The sequence below is a fragment of the Garra rufa genome, chromosome 9 (assembly GCF_049309525.1).
Source record: "Garra rufa chromosome 9, GarRuf1.0, whole genome shotgun sequence".
Taxonomy (NCBI): Eukaryota; Metazoa; Chordata; class Actinopteri; order Cypriniformes; family Cyprinidae; genus Garra; species Garra rufa.
Genome location: NC_133369.1, coordinates 32,390,211 through 32,411,210, shown reverse-complemented (window position 1 = coordinate 32,411,210; position 21,000 = coordinate 32,390,211). Strand labels below are relative to the sequence as shown.

Here is a 21,000-nt window from a genome sequence, read left to right as displayed (position 1 = left end):
CGGGGGTGTGACAAATATATTATTGATCACTTATAAATAATTGAAATGTCAATCACTCAAATGTTTACCCTCCACTACACAGTAAAATTAGCAGTGTCAACATAACACTTAAAGAGTTAATTTTAACACTTCTTTGGAGCACATATGGTCCCATTCTATCGAGAGTAAAAATAACACTGACTGTAGTGTAGAACTTATAGTGTTAATAAAGCACCAGAAAGAGTTAAAAAGTAACACTGAGAGAGTATTTGTTTACACTTGTTATTGTAGTATAAGTTTAACACTATGGGGCACTTGACACCTCTGGTGTTATTTTTTTATTTAGATTACTCTGTTAAGTGTTATTCATGGTGTTCTTATTCAGTGCAAAATATAAAAAAATACATTTAAATATTGCAAAAAACTTTACGCAGTTGTAAACATTTAAATGTTTATTTACAAAATGGGCAAAGTGGCTACTTTAAAACATGTACAGTTCGACTTGTCATAAAATTACACAGATAAAATATAAAAACATCAATTTTGAAATAAAACCTGCATTGACAGCTAAGTTTTAACAAGACTGCAGTAAGGTAAAACAAACCAAAAGAAATTATCAGACCTTTAAGACATTTGCATACCAAAAGGTTTGTAATAAATTAGTTCAGTGACACTGAACACTTTCAAGTATTCACATTGTCTTGGTTCAATTCTATAGGCATAAAGACAAAGCAAACAGTTTTGATGCAACCAGTACCACAAATTCATTTCTAACATCTTTGATTTTATAAAACACTGACAAATCAATGTCTACTTCTTCACAAATAATTAAACCAGAATGCTATTCAGTTCAATTAAACTTCACCCATTTAACTAAGAGAACATCTGTTTGAGGAGGAATATTCAACTTGGATGCAATTCGTAATTTTTCGCCTATGTCACATAGAGAAACAGTCTTTCCTGGTGCAAGGAATATTCTGTCATGATTGAAGGTTTCCCATGTTTTTTGCAAGTGTCAGAGTAATGTTTTTGGACTCTCTTTCACTTTGCCAATGTCAATCTCAAAAATGGTTGTTTGTATAAAGGTATAGATTCTGTGAAGCACCATATTGTACAAGGCACCAAACACAAAGTGGGATTTAAACAGTTCATCAAAGGCAGCAAGACCACTCACTGACTTGCATGGTATAGCTTTTAGTTGAGGATGATGTAGTATCCATGAGTGCTGCTTTACTTTGTCCCGACAGCAAACAGGTAGGGCTGGGTGCTCTCTTTAATCGAGTCAAGATGTTCCTGTATGTTAGTCCCTGCCTAAAAATAAAACAAAGACAATCCTTAACAACATTCCATTTGCTTGTTTCTACATTAGTTTTACAATGAATACAACTGGGTTGCAGTTGAAGCAGACAGGTCATACAGAAAATTACAAATTTACCTTTTTGAAGATCACAATGTATTTCTCAGCATGAGATGCCGGCATTTTCCCATTTCTCTTGCGACCTTGTGCTGATGGTGGAATTAGGTGAAGTAAAAGAAGAATCGAAGCCAGACCGCTGCCCCATCCTAAGAGACATGATGATGGGGGGGGGGGGGGGGGGGGGTAAAAAAGGTACATAATTATGTTATTAACTTGTGAAAAACCAGCTTACCGTCATCATCTGGTTCAGTGTCCAAAGCTGATTCTGCACAATGTATCAGATCATGAAGTTCTTGAGAGGAGTCAGGCCCCTTGCTCTGCCAAATTACTTTCTGCATAAATGTAGTTGGTCACCTCTCTAAAAACTTAGCTGCTGTCTTTTCACCAAAAAGACAAGTAAAATCCAGCTCGATCTGTAAAACCCACCAGCAGAAAAAAACAAAGCAAATTTGTAAAAAGTGCAAATGTATTATCTCTACAATGAATAATCGATAAAACTTTAAATCACCACAGATATTTGCTACAGGAAATCATGACCACTATAATAAAGAATACTTAAAATCAGTGTTGGGCAGTAGCGTCGCTACAAGTAGTGACGCTACTAGTTTAACTACATTTCTCAGTAGCGTGGTGGTACCGTCGCTGGTTTCTGAATCAAATAGCTTTTCAGTAGTTAAGCTCTTTTTTTGATCAAGTAGCGCGTTAGCGTCAAAACAAAAGCTAAAAGCTATATTTTTTTTCTTTGCTTTAAACTCAAATCGGAAATATAACTGCTACTGATCACTGATCCTAGGTCAGTAAGCGACGCCACCACCACCACTAAACCTTGTGACACCATTGGCTCCTCAAACTGTCAGTCAAACCTCATTTTTCCTCCCGCCTCTCTCGTGAATGAAGTGCGGCGCGCAGTTTGAAGCATCTCAGCTTGTTTGCAGACTAAAGGTAAATAAAGAACTGCTGATTGAAAAAGTACATGTTATCTGTATTTATAATACAACACTGTATTATAAAGTCTAATGTTTTTTTTTTTTGCATTCGAGGAAAGGAGAAGTATTGAGAAAAAAATGAAGTATTTGAACTAGTGGTGGGCGCCTTGATTTTAATCTTTGAAGCAGGCTCTGGGAAGATCTCAAGCTGAGAAGTATGAGATGGGGAGTGGGTGGGTGTGGGTTGTCAAATTAATGGCGAAAGGCAAATAGTTTCGGTTCGTTCTTAGCAACAAAACAACAACAACAACCCCTGCTGAAAAAAACAGCTAAAACCAGCCTAGGCTGGTTGGCTGGTATTAGCTGGTTTAAACTGGTTTAAGCTGGAAGTAGCTGGTTTTAGCTGGTCTCCCAGCCTGGCCAGGCTGGTCATGCTGGTTTTAGCTGGTGGTTTTCCAGCCTGACCAGCTAAGACCAACCAGCCTAGGCTGGTTTTAGCTGTTTTTTTCACCACAACAACAAAATCAGGCTCCATAGCGAAATAAGAATGAAACCATGTTCTAATAGTCTAAACAAATTATATTACTGCTTTGCACTTTGCAGTATCGAATTATGCCTTTACTATGACCAAAAGTAGACAATATGCTATTCAGCTGTTTGATCGCGCCGATGTCTTACGCGCATACTATTGCAACCTGTTCATTTGAGAAATAAAACACAGCCACCCAAAAGTAACACTAGTCAATTTAAATAGTGTGTATTACGTGTAGTTCAGCCTGTCCCGTGGCACATTTTTGCTCATTATGATATTTTCCGTCAACGTGCATGAAATACAACGCTTACACAATGCATAATTTAGCTTCAAATACATTGCAGATATGGAAACATTTGTTTCCCTTTCGGGAACTCTACACTGCGTCATCAACGCTTTGGGGAATGCCATTGGCGAACCCGGCTCTGAATCAGTCTGCAACGAATAGGATGACGGGAGTGACGTCACCAACGTGATGACGTCATACGACCAGGAAGTATATAAGCATGTGCGTTTCAAACCGGCTTCAGCTTTTGTCATTCAGCGAAGCGCTCTATGTTGGTCTGTTTGTCTGGTAAGATGATGCCCAGGGTTGAGCAGACGCTTGCGAGCTATCTGTCGCCCGCAGCGGCATCATCTTTGAAGGCTCCAACCTTGCCCACCAAGCCATTAAAACTAACATCCAGCTTGCTGGGCAAGGGGTACGCGGCAGCAGGTCAGGCCGGTTCATGCTTGCACACAATGTCTGTGTTGCAGGCGTACCAGGCTTACCTGCTTAAAGACCTAGACGAAGGCAGGGAGGTCAATGTGTCTGAGTTGAGGCGAACAGCAGATCTAGCTCTCCGCGCCACCAAGGAGACCGCCCGCGCTGTTGGGCGGTCTATGGCAGCCCTGGTGGTCGCGGAGAGACACCTATGGTTGTCCCTGTCCGACATGAAGGAGAAGGACAGGGCCCTTCTGCTGGACGCCCCACTCAAGTCTCCTGGTCTGTTTGGCGACTCGGTCGAGGCCATCGTCAGCAGGTACCAGGAGGCCCGCAAACAAAGTGCGGCCTTCCAACAACACCTCCCTCGCCGTGTCTATTCTGGGGCTGCCGGACGGGAGCAGCCCCAGCCGCGTACCAGCTCCTCACACCGCCAGACCCAAAAAGCTAGCGTGGCCGCTCGTGCCCGCTCGTGCCCCGCCAGATAGATCCAGGGGGCAGGGCAAGTCACGCTCCAAGTCGAGGGCCTCTAAGGCCAGGCCGGACCTGAGGGTCGTCCTGCAGTCGAAGAGGTCCTCGGCTAAGCGGCCCTGACTTTTATGTCTCAGGGCCATTGAGGGCAGCCCCTCTCGGGGGAGAAGCGGGTCTTCCACACTTTATGGTACCCACTCTCCCTCGGGGCCCTCAGGAGACCAGTCAGCTAACCCTGCCAGTGTTTCAGGGCGCGGCAGTCTCCCGCAAACCTCTGCTGGGGTTTCCGCCCGATCTCGTAGCGGACTCAGCAAGTTTGTCACCCCTACGGGGGTCCTCAGAGCAATTAGTTCAGGTGACGCTTGTCAGTCAGCTGTTACAGGCCACCGAATTAGTTCCTCAAACTCTACCAGAGGCCAGTCTCGAGAGGCTGGTTCCCTTAGTACATTTTCTAGCAGCGTGGAAACTACTGCCAAATGTATCTTCATGGGTTCTCCGTACGGTAGAGAAAGGTTATCAAATCCAGTTCGGCGCTCCTCCGCCTCAGTTCAGCGAAGTATTTCCTACCCTGGTAGGCCCAGAGCAGGTTCTGGTGATGGAACAAGAAGTAAATTCTCTTCTAAGGAAGGGAGCCATCGAGGTGGTCCCTCCTCAGCACAGAGAATCCGGGTTTTACAGCCAGTACTTCATTGTTCCCAAGAAGGATGGAGGGCTGAGGCCCATCTTAGATCTCAGGCTACTGAACCGCTCAGTTATGAAGCTGAAGTTCAGAATGCTTACTGTCAAGCAGGTCGTGTCTCAAATCAGGTCCGAGGACTGGTTTGTAACGATAGATCTCAAAGATGCATATTTTCATATCTCCATCCTTCCTCAGCACAGGAAGTTTCTCAGGTTCGCTTTCAGGGGCGAAGCTTACCAATATCGAGTTCTTCCTTTCGGCCTAGCACTCTCACCCCGCACTTTCACGAAGTGTGTGGATGCTGCGCTGGCTCCGTTGCGACTCCAGGGCATCCGCATACTCAACTACATAGACGACTGGCTTATCCTAGCCAGCTCAGAACAGTTAGCGGCTCAGCATCGAGATGTTGTTCTCGCTCATATGAAAAAGCTGGGGTTGAGGCTCAACGCCAAGAAAAGTGTGCTGTCTCCTTTACAGAGAACCACTTATCTAGGTGTGGCATGGGATTCGACCACAATGCAGGCACAAATGTCTCCTGCTCGGATCGAGTCGATCCTTACTGCAGTCAATGCGGTCAAGCTAGGCCTGTCACTCACTGTCAAACAGTTCCAAGTACTGTTAGGTCTCATGGCAGCTGCGGCCAACATAATACCTTTTGGCCTGCTGCATATGAGGCCACTACAGTGGTGGCTCAAGACCAAGGGATTCTCCCCGAGGGGAAATCCATTCCGCAAGATCAAGGTCACGCGGCGTTGCCTTCGTGCCTTAGACATGTGGAAGAAACCTTGGTTCCTATCTCAGGGCCCGGTCTTGGGAGCTCCTTGTCGCCGCGTCACGCTAGAGACGGATGCATCCCTCACCGGGTGGGGAGTGGTCATGAGTGGCCGCTCGGCCTCCGGCCTATGGACCGGTCACCATCTCTTGTGGCACATCAATTGCCTAGAGATGTTAGCAGTGTTCAAGGCCTTGAGGCATTTCCTCCCAGACCTGAGAAACCGTCATGTGTTAGTTCGCACTGACAACACGGCGGTAGTATATTACATCAACCACCAAGGAGGTGTGCGTTCACGCCCCTTATTCAAGCTGGCGTACCATATCCTCCTGTGGTCCCAAGGGAAACTCCTCTCATTGAGTGCAGTTCATATCCCTGGGCATCTGAACATTGGAGCAGACATCCTGTCGAGGCAGGGGCCGAGGCCCGGGGAGTGGAAACTTCACCCCGAGGTGGTGAAGCAGATATGGAGAGTGTTTGGCCAAGCTCAAGTGGACCTCTTTGCGACTCAGGAGACTTTGCAATGTCCCCTTTGGTACTCTCTAACGCCTCCAGCTCCGCTGGGGCTGGACGCTATGGTACAGACCTGGCCGAGGCTTCGTCTGTACGCTTTCCCCCCGATCGCTCTGCTCCCAGGAGTTCTAGAAAGAGTGCGCCGGTACGGAGTCAGTCTACTACTAGTAGCCCCGTACTGGCCGGCCCGAGTATGGTTCTCGGACATCATTTCCCTCCTCGACGGCTCTCCGTGGGAGATTCCGGTCAGGAAGGACCTTCTTTCTCAGGCTGGGGGCGCAATTTGCCACCCCCACCCAGAGAAGTGGAAACTATGGGTGTGGCCTCTGAGGGGGCACACCTCATAGACAGTGGTCTCCCAGCCGAGGTTGTGGAGACCATCCTTCACTCTAGAGCTCCCTCTACAAGGAAACTTTATGGCCTTAAGTGGAAGGTTTTCACTTCATGGTGTGAAGAGCGACACGCAGACCCAGTTCACTGCCCGATTGGTACAGTGCTGGAGTTTTTGCAGTCTCGCCTCTCCATAGGGCTAGCCCACTCCACCCTGAAGGTTTACGTGGCGGCATTATCGGCCTTCCACACCCCTCTTGGTGGCGTGTCAGTGGGCAAGAACCCCTTGGTCATACGTTTCCTTCGTGGTGCACTCAGGATAAGGCCTCGGGTGGTACCCAGAACTCCTTCTTGGGATCTCGCTGTGGTCCTTGAAGCCCTCTCTCGGCCTCCATTTGAGCCCATTGAGGAGATTTCAGATCGCTTCCTTACAATTAAGACGGCGCTGCTGTTGGCTCTTACTTCTCTGAGGAGAGTAGGAGACCTTCAGGCCCTCTCAGTGGCCCCTTCATATATCGACTTTGCGCCCGGGTTGGCTAAAGCGTTCCTCTACCCTAGACCAGGGTACGTACCGAAGGTCCCAACAGCAGTACCACAGCCAGTCACCCTACAGGCCTTTTATCCTCCTCCATTCGTGGAGAACGACCATCGGAAGTATAACTGCATGTGTCCAGTGCGAGCACTGGACACATACGTCCACAGAGCTGCCCTGTGGCGAAAGTCAGAGCAATTGCTAGTTTGTTACGGTCCCCCTAAGAGGGGGCTCCCGGCAACTAAGCATACTATCAGTAGATGGATTGTAGATGCAATAACTACTGCTTATGAGTCCTCTGGCCTCCCATCACCGATGGGCGTCAAGGCTCACTCTACTCGAGGCATGGCTGCCTCCAAAGCTCTGCTAGCAGGTGTCCCCATTCAGGACATCTGCAGTGCGGCGGGTTGGTCCACCCCTTTGACCTTTGTGAAGTTTTATCAACTTGACCTAAGAGCTACGAGCTTGTCTGTCCTGAGTTGACAGCGAAGGCGCTATCCCTCGTGAGCCCGAGGGCCGAGGTAGATGTTCCCTCTTGCGCTGGGTGCTCCCCAGGCAGAGATGTAATTCCACTCGCGTCCTGGCAGTTTTTCCAGGCGGAGTTAATTTAGTGTCCTGGCCAGAGTTTCCAGACACTACTCGGGTCCCTGTTGTCCGGGTGCGCCCCGACAAAGGGATGACCCTTCCTCGTGTGCCTGAGGGCCGAGGATGCTTCTTAGTCTGGCTGGTCACCAGACGGAGGCCTATCACCTCGGGGCCTGAGGGCCGAGGTGTATAACTCTCCCTCTTCGCTGGGTGCTCCCCAGGCAGAGATGTTATTCCGCTTGCGTCCTGGCAAATTTCCCAGGCGAAGCAACCGAGCGTCCTGGCATACTCCCCAGGCACTACCTGTCCCTCTACGTCTGGCTGGTCCCCAGACTGAGGTAGACACTCTCCTCGTGAGCCCGAGGGCCGAGGCAGATCATATCCCTCTTCGCTGGGTACTCCCAGGCAGAGATGTAATCCCACTCGCGTCCTGGCAGTTTTCCAGGCGGAGCTAATTCAGTCCCTCTCGTGCTGGCTGTTCCCCAGACAGAGTTTGGACTACTTTCCTCGAGCGCCTGAGGGCCGAGGTTCCTGCTATGATTCCTCTTGCGCTGGGCACTCCCCAGGCAGAGATGTAATTCCACTCGCGTCCTGGCTGTTTCCAGGCGGAGCTAGTTCCCGTGCTCTGGCCAGAGTTTCCAGGCACTAATTGCATCCCTCTTGATCCGGGTGCGCCCTGACAAAGGATTGCCCTCTCCTTGTGTGCTCGAGGGCCAAGGAGGACCCCTCTCTGGCTGGTGACCAGACTAGGGTGTATGACCTAACCTCGTGGGCTCAAGAGCCGAGGTTTATTCATCCCTCTTCGCTGGGTACGTCCCAGGCAGAGATGTAATCCCGCTTGCGTCCTGGCACTCTTCCCAGGCGAAGCAACCTAGCGTTCTGGCTTACTCCCCAGACGCTACCTGTCCCTCTACGTCTGGCTGGTCCCCAGACTGAGGTAGACAATCTCCTCGTGAGCCCGAGGGCCGAGGCGGATCATATCCCTCTTCGCTGGGTACTCCCAGGCAGAGATGTAATCCCGCTCGCGACCTGGCAGTTTTCCAGGCGGAGCTAATTCAGTCCCTCTTGTGCTGGCTGTTCCCCAGACAGAGTTTGGACTACTCTCCTCGAGTGCCTGAGGGCCGAGGTACTTGTTATGTTCCCTCTCGCGCTGGGTGCTCCCCAGGCAGAGATGTCATCCCACTCACATCCTGGCAGTTTTCCAGGCGGAGTTCTTCTGGTCCCTCTTTTGCTGGTGTTCCCAGACAGAGCGACCACTTTCCTCGCGAGCCCGAGGGCCGAGGTATATGCCACTTCCCTCTCGCTCCGGCACTATCCCCGGACGGAGGTGTAATACTTCTCCTGTCCTGGCAGTTTCCCAGGCGGAGAACCGTCAGTGCTTCTGCAGGTAAGTATCAACGAGCACTGCCCTCTGATTCCGGGCTGGTCCCCCGGACAGAGGTGTATCGCCTCTCTTGCCCTGGTAACCCCAGGCAGAGAGCTTTCCTGGCTTGATCCACCAGAAACAGCGCTTCCCTTTTTCTTCCCAGACAAACACCACTGGGTAGGAATTTGGAATTCTGGAGACGTGGGCATATCATTCCCCAAAGCGTTGATGACGCAGTGTAGAGTTCCCGAAAGGGAACGTCTCAGGTTACGTATGTAACCCTGGTTCCCTGAGGGAACGAGACACTGCGTCATGGGCCATAATTCCCGCATTCCTACCGCGCATCGCTTCATTCCTGGAAGCTGAAGCCGGTTTAAAACGCACATGCTTATATACTTCCTGGTCGTATGACGTCATCACGTTGGTGACGTCACTCCCGTCATCCTATTGGTTGCAGACTGATTCAGAGCCGGGTTCGCCAATGGCATTCCCCAAAGCGTTGATGACGCAGTGTCTCGTTCCCTCAGGGAACCAGGGTTACATACGTAACCTGAGACGATTTGTGGTGAGAGAGGTAGTCTATGTAATCCCGACTTTACGCTCAGTTTAGCTTTAAATTTGTTTTGGGTTGTTTAGGCAGTTCTATTTATTTATTTATTTATTTCATCCTTGTTCTGTTCTGAATATGGTTAAAGTTAAAGGATTTGTTGTTTAGGGAGGGAAACTATAATGTCGGAACATTATAACATTATGCTGTATGCCTGTTAATTTCAGAATGTAATAAAATGTGACTTTATAGCCGCCTGCCGCCGTGACCTGTCGGTTTAATTATTCCTCTTAAGTTAGCGTGTTTTTTAAACCTTCAGCAAACGAAAATAGGTGCCTGATTCGGTTAAATATTATTACTGTCAGTTAACAAATTTACAATAGAATTTAGCTTAACTTCCCAGATAGTATGGGTCTGGGCTAAATCTGGCTTGCATTCGGCACTTGTTATTTATTCACAGTCTTGACTGCAAATGTTTGTTTTATTTTTTTTATTTGTTTAGATTCTGACAATAAAAAATAATCTGACTCCTGTATTCATGACATCAATATCTTTGTTCAAAAATGGCAGTAAATTAAAGTGTTGTGTTTGTGCGGTCTGTAACCGTTATATTTTAGTAGCTATACAGCAAAACGTCCCAGGTTACGTATGTAACCCTGGTTCCCTGAGGGAACGAGACACTGCGTCATCAACGCTCTGGGGAATGCCATTGGCGAACCCGCCTCTGAATCAGTCTGTAGCCAATAGAACGACGGGAGTGACGTCACCGGCGCGGTGACGTCAGCGACCAGGAAGTATATAAGCACGTGCGTTTCAAACCGGCTTCAGCTTCCAGGAATGAAGCGAAGCGCGGCAGAAATGCGGGAATTATGGTCAGAGACGCAGTGTCTCGTTCCCTCAGGGAACCAGGGTTACATACGTAACCTGGGACGTTCCCTTTCGGGAACTCCACACTGCGTCATCAACGCTCTGGGGAACGATATACCAACTATCCATAATTCCAAGTTCCTGCCCAGTGGTGTTTGTCTGGGAAAGGAAAAAGGAAAGCGTTGCTTCTGGTGGATCAGGCCAGGAAGAGCTCTCTGCCTGGGGTTACCAGGACAAGAGAGACAATATCCCTCTGTCTGGGGGACCAGCCCAGAACGAGAGGGCAGTGCCAGAAGATACTTACCTGAGGGGCACTGATGGTTCTCCGCCTGGGAAACTGCCAGGACGCGAGAAATATTACACCTCTGTCCGGAATAAATGCCAGAGCAAGAGGGAGATGGTATATACCTCGGCCCTCGGGCTCACGAGGAAAGTGGTCGCTCAGTCTGGGGAAACCAGCAAAGAGGGACCAGAAGAACTCCGCCTGGAAACTGCCAGGACGTGAGTGTGATGACATCTCTGCCTGGGACGCACCCAGCGAAGAGGAAGAGAGATGAGAACCTCGGCCCTCAGGCACACGAGGAAATAGTCCAAACTCCGTCTGGGGAACAGCCAGCACAGGAGGGACTGGATTGGCTCCGCCTGGAAAACTGCCAGGACGCAAGCAGTATTACATCTCTGCCTGGGAAACTCCCAGCGAAGAGGGATTTGATCCGCCTCGGCCCTCGGGCACACGAGGAAAGGAGTCCACCTCTGTCTGGGGACCAGCCAGACGTAGAGGGACAAGAGGTGTCTGGGGGTACCGGAACACCAGGTTGCTTCGCCTGGAAAACTGCCAGGACGCAAGCGGTATTATATCTCTGCCTGGGACGTACCCAGCGAAGAGGGATAAACCTCGGCCCTCGGGCTCACGAGATTTTGGTCATACACCCCAGTCTGGTCACCAGCCAGATAGGGGGTTCTCCTCGGCCCTCGAGCACACGAGGAGAAAGGATGGTCCTTTGTCGGGGCTTACCCGGATCAAGAGGGACCCAAGTGGTGCCTGGAAACTTCTGGCCAGAGCACAGAAATGGCTCCGCCTGGAAAACTGCCAGGACGCGAGTAGAATTACATCTCTGCCTGGGACGTGCCCAGCGAAGAGGGAATGCAAGAACACCTCGGCCCTCGGGCACACGAGGTGGAGGCCTCTGTCTGGTGACCAACCAGACCGAGAGGAAGGAGTCGTCCTCGGCCCTCGGGCACACGAGGAGACAATAGTCCTTTGTCGGGGCGCACCCGGACAAGAGGGACACAAGTAGTGCCTGGAAACTTGTGGCCAGGGCACTGGCATGGGCTCCGCCTGGGAAACTGCCAGGACGCGAGCGAAATTACATCTCTGCCTGGGGGGTACCCAGCGAAGAGGGAACTTCTACCTCGGCCCTCAGGCTCACGAGGTATAACTCCTGTCAGCTAGGACAGAGGAGCCTGGAGTGGCTCGTAGGTCTAGCTCGTAGAACCTAACGAAGGTCAAAGGTGTAGACCAACCCGCCGCACTGCAGATGTCCTGGATAGGGACACCTGCCATCAGAGCTTTCGAGGCCGCCATGCCTCGGGTAGAGTGAGCCTTGACGCCCATCGGTGATGGGAGGCCAGAGGACTCATAAGCTGTAGTTATGGCATCTACGATCCATCTACTGATAGTGGGTTTAGTTGCAGGGAGCCCCCTCTTAGGGGGACCGTAGCAGACCAATAGTTGCTCTGATTTTCGCCACAGGGCAGCTCTGTGGACGTATGTGTCCAATGCTCGCACTGGACACATACAATTATACTTCCGATGGTCGCTCTCCACGAATGGAGGAGGGTAAAAGGCCTGCAGGGTGACTGGCTGTGGTACTGCTGTCGGTACCTTCGGTACGTACCCGGGTCTAGGGTAGAGGAATGCTTTGGCCAAACCGGGCGCAAAGTCAATGTAAGAAGGGGCCACTGAAAGGGCCTGAAGGTCTCCTACTCTCCTCAGAGAAGTAAGAGCCAACAGCAGCGCCGTCTTAATAGTAAGGAAACGGTCTGAAATCTCCTCTAAGGGCTCGAATGGAGGCCTACAGAGGGCTTCAAGCACCACAGCGAGATCCCACGTGGGGATTCTGGGGTTCACCCGAGGCCTCAACCTGAGTGCACCGCGAAGGAACCGTATGACCAGGGGGTTCCTACCCAAAGACAGGCCACCGAGAGGGGCGTGGAAGGCCGATAAAGCCGCCACGTAAACCTTCAGGGTGGAGTGGGCTATCCCGGTGGAGAAGCGAGACTGCAGGAACTCCAGCACTGTACCAACTGGGCAGTGGACTGGGTCAGCGTGTCGCTCTCTACACCATGAAGTAAAGAGTTTCCACTTCAGGTCATAAAGTTTCCTTGTAGAGGGAGCTCTAGAGTGAAGGATGGTCTCCGCAACCTCAGTTGAGAGACCCTCACTTATGAGAAGCGCCCCCTCAGGGGCCACACCCATAGTTTCCACTTCTCTGGGTGGGGGTGGCAAATTGCGCCCCCAGCCTGAGAAAGAAGGTCCCTCCTGAACGGAATCTCCCAAGGAGAGCCGTCTAGGAGGGCTATGATGTCCGAGAACCATACTCGGGTCGGCCAGTATGGGGCTACTAATAGTAGACTGACTCCGTACCGGCGTACTCTTTCTAGAACTCCCGGGAGCAGAGCGAACGGGGGAAAGGCGTACAGACGGAGCCTCGGCCACGTCTGTACCATGGCGTCCAGCCCAAGTGGAGCTGGAGGCACTAGAGAGTACCAGAGGGGACACTGCGAAGTCTCTTGAGTCGCAAAGAGGTCCACCTGAGCCTGGCCAAACACTCTCCATATCTGCTTCACCACCTGCGGGTGAAGCATCCATTCCCCGGGCTTTACTTGCCCCTGCCTCGACAGGACGTCTGCCCCCACGTTGAGATGTCCAGGAATGTGAACTGCACTCAGAGAGAGGAGTTTCTCCTGGGACCACAGAAGGATATGGGACGCCAGCTTGCATAAGGGGCGTGACCGCACACCTCCTTGGTGGTTGATATAATAAACCACCGCTGTGTTGTCGGTGCGGACCAACACATGGCGGTTTCTCAGGTCTGGGAGGAAGTGCCTCAAAGCCTTGAAGACCGCCAACATCTCCAGGCAATTTATGTGCCATGAGAGGTGCTGACTGGTCCACAGGCCGGAGGCCGAGCGGCCACTCATGACCGCTCCCCACCCGGAGAGGGATGCATCCGTCGCTAGCGTGACGCGGCGACACGGTGCTCCCAGAACCGGGCCCTGAGACAGAAACCAAGGTTTCTTCCACATGTTCAAGGCACGAAGGCATCGCCGCGTGACCTTGATCTTGCGGAAAGGATTTCCCCTCGGGGAAAAACCCTTGGTCTTGAGCCACCACTGTAGCGGCCTCATGTGCAGCAGGCCAAAAGGTATTACGTTGGCTGCTGCTGCCATAAGACCTAACAGTACTTGAAACTGTTTGACAGTGGGTGACAGGCCTAGCTTGACCGCATTTACTGCAGTAAGGATCGACTCGATCCGAGCAGGAGACATTTGTGCCTGCATCGTGGTCGAATCCCATACGACACCTAGATAAGTGGTTCTCTGTAAAGGAGACAGCACACTTTTCTTGGTGTTGAGTCTCAACCCCAAAGCTTCCATGTGAGCGAGAACAGCATCTCGATGCTGGACTGCTAACTGTTCTGAGCTGGCTAGGATCAGCCAGTCGTCTATGTAGTTGAGTATACGGATGCCCTGGAGTCGCAGAGGAGCCAGAGCAGCATCCATACACTTTGTGAACGTTCGGGGTGAGAGTGCTAGGCCGAAAGGAAGAACTCTGTATTGGTAAGCTTTGCCCCTGAAAGCGAACCTGAGAAACTTCCTGTGCTGAGGAAGGATGGAGACGTGAAAGTACGCATCTTTGAGATCTATCGTGACAAACCAGTCCTCGGACCTGATTTGAGACACGACCTGTTTGACAGTTAACATACTGAACTTCAGTTTTCTGACTGAGCGGTTCAGCTGTCTGAGATCTAAGATGGGCCGCAGCCCTCCATCCTTCTTGGGAACAATGAAGTACCGGCTGTAGAACCCGGATTCTCTGAACTGAGGAGGGACCACCTCGATGGCCTCCTTCCTCAGAAGAGAATCTACTTCTTGTTCCATTACCAGAACCTGCTCGGGGCCTACCGTAGTAGGAAATACCCCGTTGAAGGGCGGCGCCGGGGCACCGAACTGAATTTGATACCCTCTTTCTACAGTACGCAGGACCCATGGAGACACATTCGGCAGTAGTTTCCACGCTGCCAGAAAGTGTACTAAGGGAACCAGCCTCTCGAGGCTGGTTTCTGGTAAATTTTGAGGAATTAATTCGGTGGCCTGTAACAGCTGACTGGCAGGCGACACCTGAATTAACTGCTCTGAGGACCCCCGTGGGGGTGACAAACTTACTGGGTCCGCTACGTTGCCGGGCGGGACCACCAGCAGAGGTCTGTGCGAGACTGTCGCGCCCTGAAACACTGGCAGGGTTAGCTGACTGGTCTCCTGAGGGCCCCGAGGAGAAATGGGCACCATATGATGTGGTGGACCCCATTTCCCCCCGAGAGGGGCTGCCCTCAACGGCCCTGAGCCACAACAGTCAGGGCCGCTTAGCCGAGGACCTCTTCGACTGAAGCACGACCCTCAGGTCGGGCCTAGTCTTGGAGGCCCCCGACTTGGAGCGCTGCTTACCCCGTCCCCTTGGTCTGGGAGGGGTGCGGGTAGCAACGCTCGCTTTCTGCGCCTCGCGGCGTGAGGAGCTGGTACGCGGCTGGGGCTGCTCCCGTCCAGCAGCCCCAGAGGAAAAGACACGGCGAGGGAGGTACTGCTGAAAGGCTGCAGTTTGTCTGCGAGCCTCCTGGTACCTGCTGACGACCGCATCGACTGAGTCGCCAAACAGGCCAGGAGACTGAATTGGGGCGTCCAGCAGGAGGGCCCTGTCCTTTTCCTTCATATCGGACAGGGACAACCAGAGGTGCCTCTCCGCGACCACAAGGGCTGCCATAGACCGCCCAATAGCACGGGCGGTCTCCTTAGTGGCGCGGAGAGCGAGATCTGCTGTACGCCGCAATTCTGACACATTCACCTCCCTGCCGTCGTCTAAATCCTTGAGCAGGTCGGCCTGGTATGCCTGCAACACAGACATAGTGTGCAGACATGACCCAGCCTGACCCGCTGCCGCGTACCCCTTGCCCAACAAGCTAGATGTTAGTTTAAGAGGCTTGGTGGGCAAGGTCGGAGCCTTCAAAGATGATGCCGCTGCAGGAGACAGATAGCTCGCGAGCGTCTGTTCAACTGCTGGCATCATCTTGTACCCGTGCTCCTCGACCCCTCCCACGTTACCGTAGTAACCGGAGGAGGGGGTGAAAACACGGGCCGAGAATGGTTTCTCCCATGATCTCGACAGCTCACTGTGGAGATCAGGGAAAAACGGAAGGCTCCGCCCTGGAGGTGGCTTGCGTGTCCGCAGAAAGCGTTCATCTAACTTGCTGTCTGGCGGCTCATGGGTTTGCTCGGCGGGCCAGCTAATGTTGAGTCTGGCTACCGCACGAGTTACCACCTCCAGGAGCTCCTCAAATTGTGGGGATTTCGTAGGCGGTTGAGGAAGATCAACACTCTCTACATCAACCTCCTCGGAGGAAGATAAGAGAAGTGTTGAGACCTCCTCCCGGGGGGAAGAAACCGCAGTGCGGGCTTCCGCATCCAGGAGGAGATCAACCGATCTGCTGGGTGAGGAAGGAGATAGGGGATCACCCGTCTCCATACCCTCCAACAGATCGAGCTGCGAACCCCACGAGTGCAGCAGCCGCTCCGCCTCGGCGGAAGCGGGGCCAGACCCGCGAGGAACGCTGGTGAAGGCTCCCTCCTCGAAGAGAGCCCTCCGGGAACGAAGCACCCGCAGTGGAAGACGTTCACACTGCGGACAGCCAACCCCCTCAAGGGCTGACTGAGCATGCTCCGCTCCCAAGCAGAACACACACATCCTGTGTGTGTCCCCACCAACGATGAATCGCTGGCAAGGAGGAACACACATTCTGTGTGGCTGCTGAACCGCCTTAGAAATATCTAATTTCTTTCCCCTTTTGGCAGACATTGCTCAAACAAAAGCTGTGCAAACTGGCACAAAAAACAGCAATGAATAACCAGACAAACAGACCAACATAGAGCGCTTCGCTGAATGACAAAAAGCTGAAGCCGGTTTGAAACGCACGTGCTTATATACTTCCTGGTCGCTGACGTCACCGCGCCGGTGACGTCACTCCCGTCGTTCTATTGGCTACAGACTGATTCAGAGGCGGGTTCGCCAATGGCATTCCCCAGAGCGTTGATGACGCAGTGTGGAGTTCCCGAAAGGGAACTACTGCGCTTCCATTAGCCTATTTTTTACGAAGCTGTCAACACTGTAATGCAAACTCTGATGGCATGCAATCAGTTGACGAACACCCATATAGGCTATGTTATTCAATTATATGTATAATTTTTTTTTTTTTTTTTACAAATGTTGTGTTTTCCCTGTTTTCAATATTCAGAAACAGGTGCCATTGTTTTTCGAAAAAATGTTTTTCAAGAAAAAAATTCAACCCCTAAAATATGAGATAAATCTAGTCCTGTCTGATACTGATTTTTGTTGCCAAATTGCTTAGGAAGTGTGGTTAAATGAACAATTAAACTGAACTTTTATGCCTGTATGACTGACAATTTTATTGATTACCGAAAAAGCATTGTTTGGCATGATATTGGTTCAATTGAAAAATGAAATACAAAAAAATAGCTTAAATGTATTAAACTACTTTTGCCATGTTGTTGTAGCTTAGCTTGCTACATTACCCAAGGCTGTAGCTTTAGTGTAGTTAAGCTTCATTTAATGAAGAGTAACTGTTAGCTTAGCTCACTACGTTTTCCAAGTAGCTTGCCCAACACTGCTTAAAATACAAGTTACCTGTGCTTTTCTGTCATTTATTGACCACCTTTCTCCTGTTGCTGTCAGATAAGCATTTGGTTTTGTTGCACTCTCTGATGATGCCATCCCCACCAGGTTTAGTCTGCAGAAATTTTTTGACCATCTGAGCACAATAAACAACCATATCCATGTCAGAAAACATTCTGTGAACATGATTGTATAGTCACATTGTGATTCTGCACCTAGATCAAATCTCCAACACATGAATTTGGCAAACTTGACTTAACTTTTGCACTTTAGTTTCATGCATTAACACAAATGACAGTGTGATATTGTCAGAAAACAAGACACTTTCTTCAAACTGTTTAAAATATGATAAATATAATAATAAAAAAACTTGAAAAGGCATGGATCACCAATGACATGAACAGGGCCAGTGATTGGTTCAGTTTTTAATTTTTATAGAAACATTTTTTCTAAATTCTTACTAAATAATATCCAAGGCACAGACATACACTCACAATTCCTGCTTCATCTGTTAGGGCTGTCATCACTTAGAAGAATGGTGTCCTCAGATTCGTAGCTTGAAATATCAAACAGGCTTTCTTTACTTGGCACTGGAGGAACATGGGTCAATTCTGTTGACAAAGAATCATAAAAAAAAATAATAATAATAATTAGTCTTGGTCCAGCTAAGTTTCCAGCTTAAGTTTAGTGGTTCACTACAATTTAAATATTGAAAAAGGAGCATGATGGAGCTGTTTTGGCTGAAAATAAATCTTAAAATATATCAGTGTAATTATTTTACATTATGTCATTTAGCAGATGCTATATAGTCAGACAATGTAAGTCACTTAATAACTTCTTGTTTATTTAACTGTTGTATTGAATCAGTACCTCATTTACAAACTCCCACAAAAATTATTAAAAGCTGTCACTCATCTTAGTTTGCGATATCACAAAGCTCTATTATAATCAACAGAGCTCTCTATAACTTACTGCACAATCAGTTTCTTATTTACTCTCTCTCTACACTTTGTTTATGAAAAGATTCATGAGATATGTCTGTGATACATTACTCTACGTTGCAAAAACGCGTAGAAACATTTGAAGCTCCCCTGAGCGCAAACACAAATATGCTGATGGGGTCAGTCGCACATGGTGCTCCTAAATATTTTTTCACAGTCGCACGTAGTAATTTTTAGTCGCAAATGCGAGTTAGAAACAGACGTTTTCTTTTTAGCTTCATAATTTGATGTCGCCGCCATGTTGCCGTCTCTTCGCTGTACTGGTTGTTACCAGGTTACGGAAAAAAAAACAGTGTTCACAACATCCAATCCGATAAGAAGAACCGAAAAGCAATATGGTGTTCACGACATCACAGAGAAGGTAGCATTTAAAGGCTTAAAAACACAAGCTGTTTCTCGATTCTAAGACTGTATTTGCACGAATTTGACAAACAGTCGCAGGCAAATTAAACTTTAGTGATAAGGCAGCACTGGCCCGATTGGGCCAGTGACGATCCTGTCTACTGTCCCGAGCATTTCGCACGCTGGCCCCGGGCTATCTGGCAGTCCTTATTGTCGAGCCCTGTTGCAGGTAAAATAAACTAATTAATAAACAATGAATAACAAACTGTCACACCCTGGCAAGGTTACTGCTAACTTTTAATTTCTTGTAAATTTACAAAATTAAATACCGTTTGTGATCGCAATGTTATCTGAACTGCGTTTCCTAAAAAACACCTGAATGTGTTCGTGGATGTGACCCAGACGCGGTGGTGAAAAGTTTCGTATATATAGTATATATTTAGTATATTAACTCACACTCAACAAGCAGATTGCATGCGCCTATGTCAAGAAGGATTGGCAAGACATGAGGCTGGCCGAAAAAACAGCCGATTGCGATTTCTGACCGGCCATTCAGTGCATCTCGAGTCATTCAATTCCCTGTGAAGTCATGCTGTTAGCATTACGTTAACCCTTGTGCTAATCCCATCATGTGGCTTAGGTCCATCGCTCATGCAAAAGACACTAGTGCTATGTGTTTATATTGTAAATGAACTTGTAACTGACTAAACTAATTAACAAAACATACACAAATTGTTAGCATATCACTTATTAAGCATTTGTGAAGGTTTTGTAAATTATTATTTCATCTTTAACTAATCACTTATGAATGACTTACAACTGAACGTTATTATAAAGTGTTACCTATAAAGGCTATTAAACCAGGCTGTAGCTCAAATTATTACAAAATATTTATTTGAATAAAACATTGCACGTCCACGCAGTCACAAAGAGAAAGTGTGTCTGTCATCATGACAGAAAGCACGGCTCTCCATCGTTGAGTTTACAACCTTTACAGCAAAAGGCACATATTTTGGCTAACTCGTCATCTTGATCACTGCTAACTGTTCCCACACACACTGCTTTACAACTAGACATGACCCTATTAACTTCCCCAACATCAGTGACAGGCTGTTTAACGTTTTCATCATCATCGTCGTGATCCTCTTCCACAGGGGTGACAAATTCATGCTCCGTTTCTGCATCCAATGGAACTTTGACATCGCTGTCGCTTTCATCGGAGGATGACACGTCTTCAGATCTAAAAAAATCTCTGACTAGCCTTAGACACTCTTGCTAGCTTGTTTACATAGAGCACTGCTAGTCTGACAGGAGGATGGCTGGACCAATCACGTGCTGGTCAGTCTAACTGACAAATGATCAGCGTTTATGTCACTGTTTGTGTACATTTTTAAGCTTTTTGATTGATTAATACCAGCAATATAGGGAAATGCTCAGATGTGATGAGAGGAGCAATGATAATTTCCAGTGAATTTAATAAAACTTTAAGTCAGTATCTTTTGAACAGTATCTTTTGAACAGTTCTTTTCTTTTTTTATGAAGGCCTGTCAGATAAGGAGTCAAAACTATAATTTTAAAAATGCACCACAAATCCATGTGCCACAAATCAGGAAGCACAATTTTTAAGTTTACTAAAACAACAATTAAGTATTGATTCACTTGCATAGTTTACACTGTCACCACCTTGGTAATCCAAACCGCAATGGCAAAAGAGTCAAACTTTTCAAGTATGCCAGAATCATCCAATATTTCTGAATAATAACAACCACTAGGCTCAGAGACATCAGATATCTTTTGTTATTGACAATTGCAGCAGGTTACTGTCACAGAGCTGCAGTAAAGCTTGACGTCACCTGTCAGCACATGGGGGCTCGTCGGGGGTATACAAAGCCTGTCGCCTGGCGCCCCAGATCTGCCCACACAGACACATACTGATAACTAAGCCAGAGCTTCTCAATCAACTGCTCATCCTGTTTATTTCAACCACAGCTCAGAAGCAACACCCAAGGAGAATGAGAAGGGGGCCAATTTAAGAGAGGATTTATGTAGTATCTTTCAGACTCTGGGTTTATTACATCAATATCGCTGCAGTTCAGAAATACAGCCGTATCGAGACACACAAATCACTCACAATCTGATCTGCCAAATTTTGAGTTGACAAGACTATTTATTACTGACAGCTACTGAAAAGATTGATTTGATTTTATAGCCATTCATAAACATTCTTGTCTTTAATGACTTGTTTTTCAGTTAAAATATTTAAACCAAAAAATACTAAATTTAATTGAGAATCCACACTGCATAGGATATTAAGGATTGTTTTTATAAAGTGTATCTTGAAAATGTATTTTGTCTTACAGCAATGACACATTTTTTAAAAATGTATTTTCTACTTCAAACAAGTATAAAAAAATCAGCTATTACAGTAGGATGAAATAAGCATATTTGCTGAAAAAAGAAAAAAAATCTGTAGT

At 48.5% G+C, this 21,000-nt stretch overlaps 1 long non-coding RNA gene across 1 annotated transcript; it reads right to left on the bottom strand.

Annotated features, from left to right (window-relative positions):
• Positions 1-451: 451 nt before the first annotated feature.
• Positions 452-19,799, bottom strand: LOC141343120 (uncharacterized). Its single transcript, XR_012356715.1, has 4 exons — positions 17,678-19,799; positions 17,196-17,319; positions 1,415-1,542; positions 452-1,290 (listed from the first exon to the last, which is right to left on the bottom strand). It is a non-coding gene; the product is annotated as an uncharacterized lncRNA (long non-coding RNA).
• Between the last annotated feature and the right edge of the window lie 1,201 nt (positions 19,800-21,000).